This window comes from Rhinatrema bivittatum, chromosome 3 (assembly GCF_901001135.1).
Source record: "Rhinatrema bivittatum chromosome 3, aRhiBiv1.1, whole genome shotgun sequence".
Classification (NCBI taxonomy): Eukaryota; Metazoa; Chordata; class Amphibia; order Gymnophiona; family Rhinatrematidae; genus Rhinatrema; species Rhinatrema bivittatum.
In genome coordinates this window covers 71,814,046-71,827,959 of record NC_042617.1, presented here as the reverse complement: position 1 = coordinate 71,827,959, position 13,914 = coordinate 71,814,046, and the positions used below count along the sequence as shown (strand labels likewise).

At 41.8% G+C, this 13,914-nt stretch overlaps 1 protein-coding gene and 1 long non-coding RNA gene across 2 annotated transcripts in view; one reads left to right on the top strand and one right to left on the bottom strand.

Moving 5' to 3' along the window:
- Nucleotides 1-13,914, bottom strand: part of PRKCE (protein kinase C epsilon) — a 1,012,677-nt gene that overhangs the window by 159,908 nt on the left and 838,855 nt on the right.
- Nucleotides 11,554-13,914, top strand: part of LOC115086901 — a 66,654-nt gene continuing 64,293 nt past the window's right edge. The window contains exon 1 of the long non-coding RNA XR_003855363.1: nt 11,554-11,733. This is a non-coding gene — a long non-coding RNA (uncharacterized LOC115086901). The remainder of the gene's footprint in view (nt 11,734-13,914) is intronic.

The following is a 13,914-nucleotide window of genomic DNA, read 5'->3' as shown; positions in this document are numbered from 1 at the left end:
TACAGTAGTTTCCTCCTGCTCCTTTGGACTTAGTTCAAATGACATTTATTGGGCTGCAGTTCCATTAACCTTCTTAACTATCCAGGCATACGCTATCCTTTTTACTCCTTTATTTCTGGTTGCCCAGTTAATACAAATTAGTAAATAAAAGGTAGAGAAGAGACATGTTTTCCGAACTAAAGATGCATCATAAAAAATACTTTATCAGCCACCATATGGAGAAATGGAAGATAGGCAAATGCTTGAACTTAGAAGAATACAGATTATGACGAGGTTGCTGGTTATCTTCATTCAGTTTTGGGTAATGTTCATGTCTCTTCCATCTCATCACATTGTCAAAGTCCATTCTCTTTAAGACCTGCAGAGGATGCTGATGTATACAAAGTATGTATGGGGGCTGGGGGTACCAATATTTGACTCCCATATTTCTTTGAAAATATGTTGGCAGGCGCTTAGGGATTGACAACAAAACAAAGTACTGTAAATCAAAACCGTACATTGTACTACTCCAAGGTGTGTGAGGGGAGAAACTGTGGTTTTTGGCCACAAGCATATTCTAATTATAGCACCTATCACATTCTTTTGGAATAAAAAAAGATATTTTTTGGCAAAGTAAACAAATGAAGACCTGGTGCTGTAAAAGTAAACTCTGGTTCATGCATAAATTGCCCGTATAGCCACCCTTCAAATAGAGAATGTATGAGATTATTAGTCTTGTTTTCTATAGAGAAGCTGGTTTTAAAAGATCATTGTGTCTGTCTGTCTGCCTCCCCTGATAACTTTTGAACCATTCATCCAATTTCATTCAAATATTTGCCGCAGACAGTGGCTCATACATTGATCCCTAACTAACACTTTTCAAGTGCCATTGATGCGGCTAACACTTTGAATCTTTTTTGCTTTTTAGTTCCTATAGGGAAATGGGTCATTTCAATTCAGTTGAAATCTCAGGGAGATCAGAGCACACTGTGATTTCACCGAACATTTTTATAGCAGCCCTGCCATTGGTTGACACTGAGCATTTTTTTAAGTTGCCTTGCCATTGGTTAATGTCTGTGATCACCAGATGACTTCATTTCTTGTCAAACTTCCTAAAAGGGAAAGCTGTTTTTGATGTTTAAAAATATATTTATTACACAGAAAATTCACGCTAACCAGCCAAATAAAAAAACAGTTAAGGAAACACATCTGGCCTCGACCCTTTCTGTCTGGATAAATTTGTGCACAAATTAATTTTAGGGGCACAAATATAGCCAGTTAAAGGGCAAAATGTTTACATGGATACCTTTATCTGGCTAAAATCTGATTTTAGCTGGGTAAACCTTTTGAAAATGGTCCCCATAATGAATGTTATTTATTATTTATTTAAAAATGCATATACCACATTTTCTCAACAATAGTTGTACAAAGAGGATTATCATAATCATGAGTGAATTTCTGTGCCAAAGAAGGAAACTAAGTATCCTAAAATGTTCACATAGCTCCTTGGTTATTACAAATCTCGGACACCGACTCTTACCTATCATTCTACATAAAAAGTGGATTGCCTCACATTTACACAATGCAAATGAAAAAAAAAAAAATCCAGAGTGCCGTTCTTAGTAATTTATTCACTTATATGGACAGACAAGGGAAATGTTTTGATGTTTCTTCAGCTCACATTTCTTATTCAGCCCTGATGTATTTCTTCAGCATACCTCACATGCCTTGACTTGCCTCTAGAGACCATGTGACAGGGGCCATGCATGCATGCACTTAAGTTAAACCTTTCTCCACAGCTCTGAGAGTTAACTGGGGAAGAACTGAAAGGCTTAGGTAAAATCAGCACAATGACATTGAGAAGACAGCTGCAACTATAACTTCCCTACACAGCACCCACAACACTTCAATCTCTGGGAACTGGCACATGTTTTATTGTATCTTTGTCATAATAAACTTCTTGTTGGCATCTGCTCAAATCAACAGTTAAAATCCTTTTACATGGTTAACGCTCAGTGAACATAAGCTCTAAAAATCAGGGAGGGGTTTCAATGCAACTGACATCATTAAACAATTAGTTAACCAAATATAACAATAAGCTGGTGCTGCTATTTGCCTAAGAAAAATATTAGCTTTATGAACCCTTTAAATTAAAAATTGAATGTAAAAATGTGATTTTACCAAGTAAATAGGGCACTTACAAGTGAGATGTCATAAGAGAGACACAAATACACTACCCAAAGTTGTTAATCTTCAATGTGATTTCACTGGAGAGACAACCTTAAAATGTTGATTGGATGCTCTCTGAATGCTCCAGCATTGAATCATTGATGTGTTGGACATGGTAGAGCTACGTAGCTGTTGTTAAATGTTGCAACACTATGATATTCTGAACTACTTCAGCTCCCAGGATGGGAATCTCTGAAGGCTATAGAATAAGGATGCCCTCCGTCACGGGGAGCAGTGAGCTAGCCGAGACTACATGGGAACCCTGGAAAAACAGGCCAATGAATTTTCCTTAAAATCCACAAACCCCAAGATCTATCTGCGAAACTGTTTTCTAACCAAAGATTTCCATCGATCTGCTGCGGACTTTGCTACATGTGCATCACTTGAACAAAAATACCTCCCAAAAAAACAGGCATCTAAAACAGGGGTGGCGAACTCCAGTCCTCAAGAGTCATAAACAGGCCTGGTTTTCAGGCTATCCACAGTGAATATGGATGAGATAGATTTACATACAGTGGTGGCAGTGCATACAAATCTATCTCATGCATATTCATTGTGGAAATCCTGAAAAACAGATCTGGTTGTAGAGCATAAGGACCCGACTTAGCCACCCCTGATCGAAAAGCTATTCCCTTGAACACAAGATAATTTAATACAGTTGTTCCCAAACCTGTCCTCTTCACTCCACAATCAGTCAAGCTTTTTGGATGCTCACAATGAATATTCATGAAACAAATTTATATACATTGATTCTCATGCATCTTACTGTGGCTATCCTGGAAACATGATTGGCTGTGTGGTCAATAGGACAGGTCTGGGTAACCTGACCCTGAGCACTACATAAACTGAGCGATAGGCAGAGAAAAATAATTAGACCACGAAAGACTCAGGCAGTCACATTCTGTAAATTATAACATTTAAAATGACCCCCCCCCCCCCAATGCCTGGGACATAAATAATTTGAATTTGTAGGATGGAAACTTGAAGGAAACATCTCAACCTTGCTCATTCAAGTAGACTGAGAGGCTGAGTTGCTTACTGAGGGTAGACAGCACTCAGAAATATAACTGTATTGTTCCACCTACCCCCAAATTCAGAAATGACTTTTTTAGACTTATTTTCACAGTGCTCCGAATACCTTTGTGCAGGGAACCACTGCAAGAGCACCCTGCTCTCTAATAAGCTCTGCGGGGGCTTGCAAGCCCACTGAAGAGGGACATCCCAATTCAAACGGAACAGACTTTTGACAGTAAAATCTATTTTCTTGTTGGTTGGAGGGTGAGAGGGATTGGTGGTGGGGACGGGAGCCCTTGGGTTTCTTTTTTTTATTCCATTTTTTTTATATTTCATTTTTTTAAACAAAATAAACATTAAATGAAACAAAATTTGTGGGGACCCTCCCCTCCCCCCCAAAAAAGCAAACCAAACCCAAGGAATGAAATTCAAAATGAAATGTTTACTTCTTCCCATCAGTCCTAATTAGTGACTTCCCCTCTGTTTTCTTCCCAGTTTAAAGTGACACTAGGTGGAGCGATCCACTTTCACCCCTGTTATTTTTATGATTTTTGGAACCTGTCTACGTCAGGCTGTAGGACTTAGGTTAGGAGGCATGAGTTCCAGCTGAGTCTATTTGCTGATGATAGGTTACTTTAAAGGGACATTTCACAGTTTCTATTCCAGTAGTACTAGATGTCATTTCCCATTTTGATTCTTTTTCGGGGACAACTGTTAATTATGCTAAATCTATTGCCTTTTCTCTGGAGGAGGAATTGCCTGTCAGGTAGACTGGTAGCTTTCCCGTTTCATGGGCTAAAGAATATTTTGTTTACTAAGGAATTAAATTGTCTAGGACTACAAGGCAGTATATAGACTTAAAGTTTGGGCGGCCATAGATGGAGTAAAGGAGCTACTGTCTCCTTTACACCATCTATGGATATGAGCAAGTCCTTTAGAATTGTTCATATCCTTCTTTGGTACATATGTTTTCATTAAAATGATTATGTTACCTTTCACTTATTTAATATTTATATTCTGCAACTATATAAGTGCTCATGGTGGATTACAAGAATACATTCACATCAATGGTAACATAAAAACCATAATACAGAAATATATACAAGGATAAATAAAAATAGTAGACAACATTAGAAATCAACTGTTAGCCCCGTCATTAGGCTTGACGGCAGATACAAAAAGATAATTTTTCAGGGTAGGGGTGATCTATAACTGTTCAGAAATACTATTCCATATTCAGGGCTCAGCAACTCTGTTTCTGGTGATTTTGCAACCGTCAGAGTTAGAACTTCAAGGAACTACCTAAGCTTTTGTACCCATTGCAAATGGTTCCTTGCTGGGTTAATCAAAGTGACATCAAGGCCTATAAGTCTGTGATTGTACATTTTCTTTGGAGAGGGAAACCAGCAAGGACCGGCTAAATTAACTCTTGATAAAATGCAGGGTGAATTGAATCTATCCGATCTATGGTGGTAGAATGCGGCATGTCAGCTTCGATTGATACCGGACCTATTGTTAAATTTTAATGTACAATGTAATTCCTTTTCTTGAGGCCAAAGATTGTGAAGTCTCTTTGACTAATCCGTTGCATTATAAAAATTCTTGTAAACCTCTGCAGTATCAGGGGCCCATGCTTTCCTCTCATTCATTAAAGAGTTGAGATGAGTTTGGGGGAGAGTTTTGGCTCGATACCATAAACATTGCCTTTTTTGCAAACAGTTAATAACACCTAATTCCCTCCAGGTTTGAATTTTGTTCTTTTTCACATCTGGAAGGAAAAGGGCCTAAAGGACTTGTGGGGGGGTTCGTGGCTCCTAGATCATTTGATATTCTTCCCTTTCAAGATCTTAAGGCTAAGTGGAAGAAGCCTAACATACATTTGTACGGCTATTTACAGGCGAGACTAATGTCTATTCTCAACCTGCAGAAAACTGTAGGGGGCGTTGGATTTTTATCTAAGGAGTACATCTCAGACGTTCAATAAAACAATTTGGTGGTATAAGATGTTGCGGGATAACTTTAAAGCACTTCATTAGAATGTTTTGGCTGCCAAACGGTCTCAGGTTTTGGGTTTGACTTTTCTGATCATGAATTGCAAGAGTATTTTACTTCCATTCGTAAGCTAACTTCAGACGTCTACACAAAAGAAATACAATTTAAATTGGTCCACAAAATCTTTCTTGATAGTGTTAAAGGCTTGCAGTTTTGAATTTTCGAGTCAGACATCTGCTTTAAGTGTCAGATGGAAACTGGTACCTATATGCACTTATTTTTGTGGTGTACTAAGTTGAGGTCTTTTCGATCTGACGCTCCGTCTAGAATTGGGGTAGCCTTGAGAAAAAATGTTGATTACCCAGCACTGACAGTTTAAGTGTAGTGGAGAAGCGCTTCCTTTATCTGGTGGTACTGATGGCCAAGAAAGCTGTCCTTACGGTTCGGACCGAGGCTTCTCCCCCTAGTATTTCTTTATGGGACCAGCTTGCAGTGAATTATTTCTATAATGATTTCTTCTACGAAGCGTGGCATTTTCAGGCTTTGGAATCTTTTGTGTGATACTCTGCCCTATATATTAGGCGGAATAAACGTCCTGCTGAATTTCTTTCTTTAAAGTTATCTGGCTACATGTACTCGGCTAACTTTAAAACCTAACCGGCTATGCTTGAATGTAGCTGGTTAGATTTTAAAGTTATCCGGCCTTGCGTGGTCAGATAACTTGCTACGTATCCGGATATCTTTAAAAGATATCCAGGTAAGTAGCGCTGTATCATTAGTAAAAAAAATTAAAAAATAAAAAGGAAAAAAATCAGAGGGCCCGTGGCTCCCATCCACTTGTAAACTGCAATACCTAGCCCAGAGCTCCTCAGATACTAATTACCAGGCCTACTGTATTGTGTGAGAGAGCATGCTTGTGTGTGTGTGTCTGTGCGCGCATGAAAGCATGTGTTATGTTTGCCGGTGGTGGGGCCCATCTGCAACTGACATTATTCATCACTGCTGGAGGCCTCCTGTTGCAGCCACCATCACTGCACGCTGCTGCTGATGCCATCACTCTTGCAAGGCTGCTGCTTTCCCAAAGGCGCATGTGCGCACCTAAAACAGACCCCCTTGGCGGGAAGCACTGATCGGCACCTCCCGATGATGTTAGGCCTCCTGGCCTACTTAAGCAAAAGCCCTGCAGCATTTCGACATCTCAGCAACCGGTCTCCTGCAGTCCTGAGTATCCTGCTTTCCTGTGTCTTGCCTTGTCCAGCTTTGCCTTCTCCAGCCTTGCCCAGCCCAGCTGTCTTGTCCAGTGTTCCATGTGTGTCTCTCTGTCCACACCTGACCTGACTTCCTGTTACTGCCCTCTTGTTTGGACCTGACCACATTTGCCCACTGCCGGCCTTGATCCTTGGCCTATCTTCATGCCTCCAGCTTGCTGCCTGTCCTGACTCCTTTTCTCTCCGCTGCCCCAGAGACCCACCTAAGTCCTGCCAGCCACCAGAAACCAAGGCCTCAGCCTGCAGGGGAGGCAGCTGGTATAGATGAAGTTCCAGTCTGTCCTGCTACAGGGCGCATTCGCCAGCTGCTGGCATAGGCCTCATAGGTTTTCCACGAGGCTGTGTCATCTACTTCGCAGCATAAAGGACTTTCTTCCACACCAATCATTACAGTATGTCTGTGTGCGCGAATGTGTGTGTGTGTGTGTGTGTGAGAGAGAGAGAGACAGCATGTTCTGTGATTGAACATGTGTGTATATATGAGAGAAAGGAGAGAGATTGTGAGCAACAACCCCTCTCCTCTCCCCTGCTAACCTACGACAATCTCAGGGCATCTAGAAATCAAAAGATCCCACATATGGACAGCAAAGGATTTTTCATCCTTTTTTAAGTTTTAAGTATTGGAAGTGCTTGTTTCTATTGTTCTGAAACATGTTATTAGTCTTTGGAAACTTTATGAGTTTTAAATTACTGGATGTTATTTTGTCAGCTGCTTTGAAATATTCTTTTTATAAGTATGGCTTTACTTCTTTTTATGATTTACATTTCCTGATTTTATTGTTTGATGTTTTATGAGGCATTGTAATATTTCGGTTTTTCAATTGTTGCATTACATACATAGTCTAGCTTGTTGTGGTTTAAAGTTCATTTTTTGTCTGCACGGTTATATTACTACTTTAGGGTCGCTTTATTCTGCATTTGGTGAGGATCTGTTAGTATTTTGCATGTGTGACCGACCTGACGTATTTTGCTAGTGTGTAGGTTCTATGTAGAGATCTATAGCAGTATAAATCCCTCCCCAGTTTAGGGGTGTGGGGCACACAAGGGTACTGGGGCCAATCCTTTAACTTTCTCCCACTCCAACACAGTCCAAGGATTCCAGGACGGGGTTCTTTTTCTAATGGGGCGAGGACTAAATCCTCCAAGGCCCAAGTGGATAGGGTGACTCTCAGTTTGTTGCTCTGGGGGAGTAACAGGTCTCTATCAGCTTTAAAGGATGTGAGTGCCACAAAAGACTCTGAAGGCTCAGACTGATGTCCAAAATTAAATCTTTACTGTCAGAATTCTTAAATGTTAGAAATGGTACTTTCTGACAGTTCTTGGCTTGATAAGATGAAAATTACAGTTCTCCAATGTGTCTGTACAAGTGTCTCTCAGTATTAGGCAGGGAAACTCTCCTTCTCCATGGCTTAGACAAGGAAGGTTCCCAGTCTGGCAGGGTATCCTTAGCTGGGACGGAAAACCCCTTCCAAAAATACTGATGGCAAAAAGGATCACAGTCTCTCAAAGTTTCTCTCTCCCAGGGTGAAGACTCCGTTGGGTGTCCCCAGAATAGAAATTTAGGTCTTACTCACAGTTCTCTTCAGTTGGCACTGTGATGAAAGGCATGGGTGGGAGCCCTTGGTGCTGCGGTATAGTTGACCCAGCCTATGCTGACAGCTGGCGAATGCGCCCTGAAGCCGGACAGACTGGAGCTTCACCCATACCAGCCGCCTCCTCTGCAGGTTGAGCCCTTGGGTTCTGGCTGCCAGCAGGATTTAGGTGGGTCCCTAGCATGGTAGGATGAGAGAGAGAGCCAAGAATATGCCAGGGTCAAGACAGCAGCATACAGGAGGTACCAGGAACAGGCCAAGGGTCGGGGCAGGCGGCAAGCAAGTGTAGTCTGGTCCAAAGCAACGGTCAGGTCCAGGCGGCAGGCAAGTATAGTCAGGATCAGAACAGTGATCAGGTCCAGGCGGCAGGCAAGCACAGTCAGTTCCAAAGCAGGAGATCAGGCCCAAGGATGGATGAGAAAAGATGAGGAAACACTGGGTGAGACAAACTGGGCAAGATGGAGCTGGACGAGACAGGCTGGGCAAGGCAAGGCTGGACACAGGAATGCTGGAATGAAGAGCAACATGTACTGCACTAGGCATTAGACCCATTGCTGAAGCAAGGAGAGCAGAGCTTGGTGGGTTTAAAAGGTCTGAGGAAGCTGATGTCATCTGTATGCACCGCATATATTCTCCCATCGTGGGGACTCTTATCATGCATGCTTGTGCTCCTAAGGACACTAGTGGGGGATGTGATGGTGGCGCTGATGCTGCATGGACAGCTACGGCCCCTTGATGGGTGTGGCTGGTTGTGGGCCTACCCTGAAGCCGGCCAATGGTAACAGTCACAAAGGAAAAGTCCAGTAGAAGGGGGACACAGCATTTCTCTACAGATGTCCCCTCTTCAGGCAGGAAAGGTGGCCAAAATCTTCCTCCTGGAAACTTAGAAAACATCTTCACAAAAAGGTAGAAAAATCTGGAATCCTTCTGCAGCGGGTGACCGTTTGGAAACTTCCCTACCTCTTGATCGAACCTAGCTGGCAGATACCCCAAATTCCTCCATCCAGGGATATCAGGGTTCTCACAGGAGAAAACCCAAAAAGTAAAAAATATCCTAAAATCTTAATCAAAAGAAGAACCACTGATCCTCTTCCCTTTAAGGTACTGGCCCAGGCTGTAAAGCCCAGCATTGGCCCTCTAGTCTCTAACTCTTTCCCAAAATGCCATACCTAGAAATGCTGCAACCTGCTTTTATAAGCAGCAGGGTGCTGGCTATTCCAGCAACCTCGGTGGAGGAGCTGTTCGGGAATGGAACATCTCTTCCTCTACTACCATTCCTATTCCAGCTCCAGGGTCAAGAATAGGGCTACTTCATGATATCCCAAAGAGTCATCCCAGAAGCTTGGCTTTTTCTGTTTTTCCTAATAATAGATGTAATGGCATTTTAGGGCCTGATGCAATAATTGCAGTGTTGCCTTTTCATAAGTGGGGTTCTTAGTGTTTGAGTGCTGGAACTTCACTCAGTACTCAAGGTGCCGCCTCACCATGGAGTGACAAGAGAGGCATTATGACATTCTCCATTTCTTTCCTAATATTGTTTGCTTTTTTGATTGCTGCCACACCCTGAGCCGAGGATTTTAAACTATTGTCCACTATGACATCTTTTCCTGGATTGTAACTCCTAATATGGAAGCTAACATCGTGTAACTACAGTATGGGTTACTTTTCTCCATGTACATCACCTTGCACTTGTCTACATTAAATTTCATCTGCCATTTGAATGTCCAATCTTCCACTCTCTCTAGGTCCTCCTGCAATTGTTCCCCATTCCAGAACATTTATAAATATATGAAAAAGCACCCATTTCAGAACAGATCCCTGAGGCACGCTACTGTTTACCTTTCTCCACTGAGAAAACTGAGCATTTAGTCCGACTCTCTGTTTCCTATCTTTTAACAAGTTTGCAATCCACAATAGGACACTGCCTTCCTATCCCATTATTTTTTAATTTTCTCAGGAGTCTTTCACAGCGCATTTTGTCAAATGCCTTCTGAAAATCCAACTATACTACAATTACAGACTCACCATTATCCACATGTTTATTTACCCCTTCAAAAAATGTAGCAGATTGATGAGGCAAGAGTTCCCTGTGTAACTTCATGCTAGCTATGTCCCTTTAAACCAAGTCTTTCTATATGTTTTTTAGAATAGTTTCCATGATTTTTCCTGGCACTGAAGTCTGACTCACCAGTCTATAGTTTTCCAGTTCACCCCAGAGCCCTTTTTAAAGATCAGGGTTATGTTGGCCACCCTCAAATCTTCATGTACGATGGTCGATTTTAATGATTGATTACAAATTACTCATAATTTCAAATTTTGAGTTCTTTCATAACATCTGATCTGGGCGATTTGCTACTCTTTAGTTTATCAATCTGCCTTATTACATCTTCTAGTTTCATCATGATTTGTTTTAGTTCTTCTGAGTTATCACCATTGAATACAGTTTCCAGGATGGGTATCTCCCCAACATCTTCTTCAGTAAACACCAAAGCAAAGAATTTGCTTAGTTTTTTCACGAAGGCCTCATCTTCCATAAGTGCCCCTTTAACCCCTTGATCATCTAATGATCCAACTAGATCACCATGGTTCAGCATTTAGACAATGCTGCTTGAACATGTTTTGCTTTTGTACTTGGCCGTAGAAGCAGTCCTGTGATTTTTTTTCCTAAATTCTGTGTATTAATACCCCAGACCATAAAAGTCGGGGCCCAGAGTTGTCGGTCATCTCAATCCAATTCCCCTTTTCTCCCCCTCCCCCCTCCACCATTAAAGTACAGAGCACTGTTGTAGTTACATCAACAGAATCAAGGCTAATTGGTTAAGGTTGATAATCCCGATACCCTCTGCTAAGAGTAGTACAGATTATTCCATTTTTTAATTTAAAAATGTAACTGCCCCTTCTTTCAATTTACATTTCAATAAATTTCCACTAGCAAACCAGAGTATACTTTTTAAAGCACTGACTGCTGAATGGTTAACAGTGCATTCATTTATCTTCTATTATATGCATTAGGAACACAGCCATTGCTTTGATAACAAACAAGAAAATCAGATTACACAACCACTTTGAAATACTTAAACCCTTCTAATTGCTCAAATGTTTTGAGTCTGAAATAAAAATAATTTAAAACAAGGCAGGAAATCGCTATTGTGCCAGCTACAAAAACACAAGCTACTTCTTGGAACAGGATGTCTTCTGCCAAACAAGTAGATGATTTTTCCCTTTGAAATGAGGGTGACATTAGGATAAGTAGATGTTAAAACAATTGGCTCACACACAATATTCCCTGTACGAGTGAGTTGCTGTGTGCAAAAACGTTTGCTCTTGAGCAAAAATGTTTGGTTTTATTACCCTATGAGCACTACTTTCTTTTATGTAAAAAGCCAATCAATTTTATTCTCACAGCAACCCAATCCTTCAAGGGAACATTGGCGCAGCATGCACATAAACTTTCTCACATACACACACACATACACTTTCATATTCACTGTCATACTCTTTCACATTCTCATAAACACACACACACTCACTCACTCTCATTCCTTTCATTCACTCCCCAGACTCTCACACACATGCACACTAACTCAATTTTCCTCCTCTTCCACATATAGCCCCAGGGCTGAAGTAAGTTGTGAAACAGAACTGAAAAAAAGGAAAAGGTAAGGGGGAAAGGGCGGGGGAGGTAGGGGAAGGGAAGGTGGGGTGAGTGGAAGGGGAAGGGAACGGGGGAAGGCAGCACGGCTTGGCGCGCGCAAGGTGCACAATTGTGCACCTCCTTGCTCGCGCCGACCCAGGATTTTATAACATGCAAGCCATTATGCTCCCATTATGGGGAGCTCATTGAATTGCATGTCCCTGGGTGCAAAATTCCCAGCAATTCTGGTCTCTTAATAGGCTTAGGCCCGTATTTAAGTGTGAAATTTAAAGGGCTGGCAACAGTTCCATAGTGCTTTCTTCACAGGTTTTTGCTTGCACAATTTTTTGCTATGGAATTTTTGCCCCTTCTAGAAGCTGCAGGAAATTATATCCTTAGGTGAAAAGATATATTCCTTCATAACTGTGCAAGCAAGCAGGCTACTGGGGTTTTTTTTGCCCTTTTATCTAAAACTGAATTCTGGCCTTACTCCTTTAAGATAACGGCATTGGGGTAACCTGCATGGAATTGTGGTTTTGACCCTAATAGCAGTGGTATGGCTATATCAGGCTCCCAAGTAGCCTGCATGGAATAACCATGGTTAAAACCCAAACTTCAATGATCATGGCCAGGCCAGATGTTTTAGACAATGGCTTCACTAGTTTTGATAGCTGGGCAGATCATTAGAAAACTTGGTAATAAGACTTGTCAGGGAAAACTGTATGGCGTGGTGGCCAGGATTAAAACCCAAACCTTATGGAATATGAGAAGGCCTGGTGTTTTGGAGGATGGTTTCATTAGTTGTGGTGAATGTATGGATTATAGAAAACTTGAAAATAAGACATGGAAGGGAAACTGGATATTGAATTTAGTGTTGGTCTTGGAAGAATCATAGAGGAAGGTGACAAGGCCAGAAATGACCCACTAGTGGAGGTGGTAGAGGCCAGTACTGGAACAGATTCTGGGCATGCCTGGGACTGCAAAGAGATTGAAAGTTCAGGCAAAAGACGTGACCTTGGGAGTTGGGATTGGGTTGAGTAATTTGTATGCTCATCTTCTCACTATAGAAGAATGTATTTCTTTATAAGCATTTGATATTTTGCCTTTCCTAAAAGTAGGTCCAAAGTGGCTTACATAAAGTAACATGGAATTGCATATAAAAATAATGGCTACATACAGAGAGGAGGTAGATTACAAGTACATAGATGAGAAGTAGGATACATTAGGTCAAAGTAAGAAATAGTGCATTGGGTATAAATTGCATAAATGTAGTTAAGTAGTATGCAGCAACTGGGCAGATAGGTTGTGCCACTTTTGGTTTTTTTTCTGCAGATACTCACTATAGGGTAGATTTTTTAAAAATACGCACGTGCCTCCATGTTCGCGCTACCTGGCACACGCACATGGACGTGCGATTTTATAACATGTGCGCGCCGGCGCGAGCATGTTATAAAATCGGTGGGCCACGCGCACATGTGTACTGGATTTTATAATCTGTGCGCCTCGCGGGCAAAGGGGGGGGATAGATTTTAGCTATTTTCATGCGGGGACCCATCGCAGCTTTCCCCAGTTCCCTACCCTAGCCTCCCTTCCCCTCTCCTCTCCTCCCCTCACCCTAAACCTTATCTGCCTTACCTATTTTTTTTTTTTTGTTTTTTAAGTTGCTTCTGCTCCTCTGGAGCAGAAGCAACTTGCGCGAGCTGGCCGACTGCCGGCGCGCACTTCCCCAGCACATCGGCAAATGGCCGCTGTACCGGCGCCTCCATCCCTGCCCCTTCCCGCTCCCCAGACTGCCCCTCTCTGCCCCCCTCCCCGCCCCCTTTTCAGGCCCCGGCACTTAATCACATACCATGGTTTACGCAAGTGGCCGGGCTCATTTGAAAACTGACTCGGCGTGCGCAAGCCCTGACCACGCGCGTAAACCCCGGGATTTACGCGCACCAGGGTTTAAAAATGTACCTTTATGTTATTATATAACAGGGGTGCATTTAAATCATGATTCTTCCATAACATTGCAAACAATTATTTTGAAAAGGTTGTTTTTTAAATGCATTTAAGCACATACAGTTTAAGATGGGCAAAAAAATAATAAAAGTAATAATTAAAAAAAAATCTAACCTCACCCCATAATCTATTTGTATGGCTGCAAACAGGGTTTATGGAATGTGATAATAAATCACAAGAATAAGAAACCAAGAAATCATGG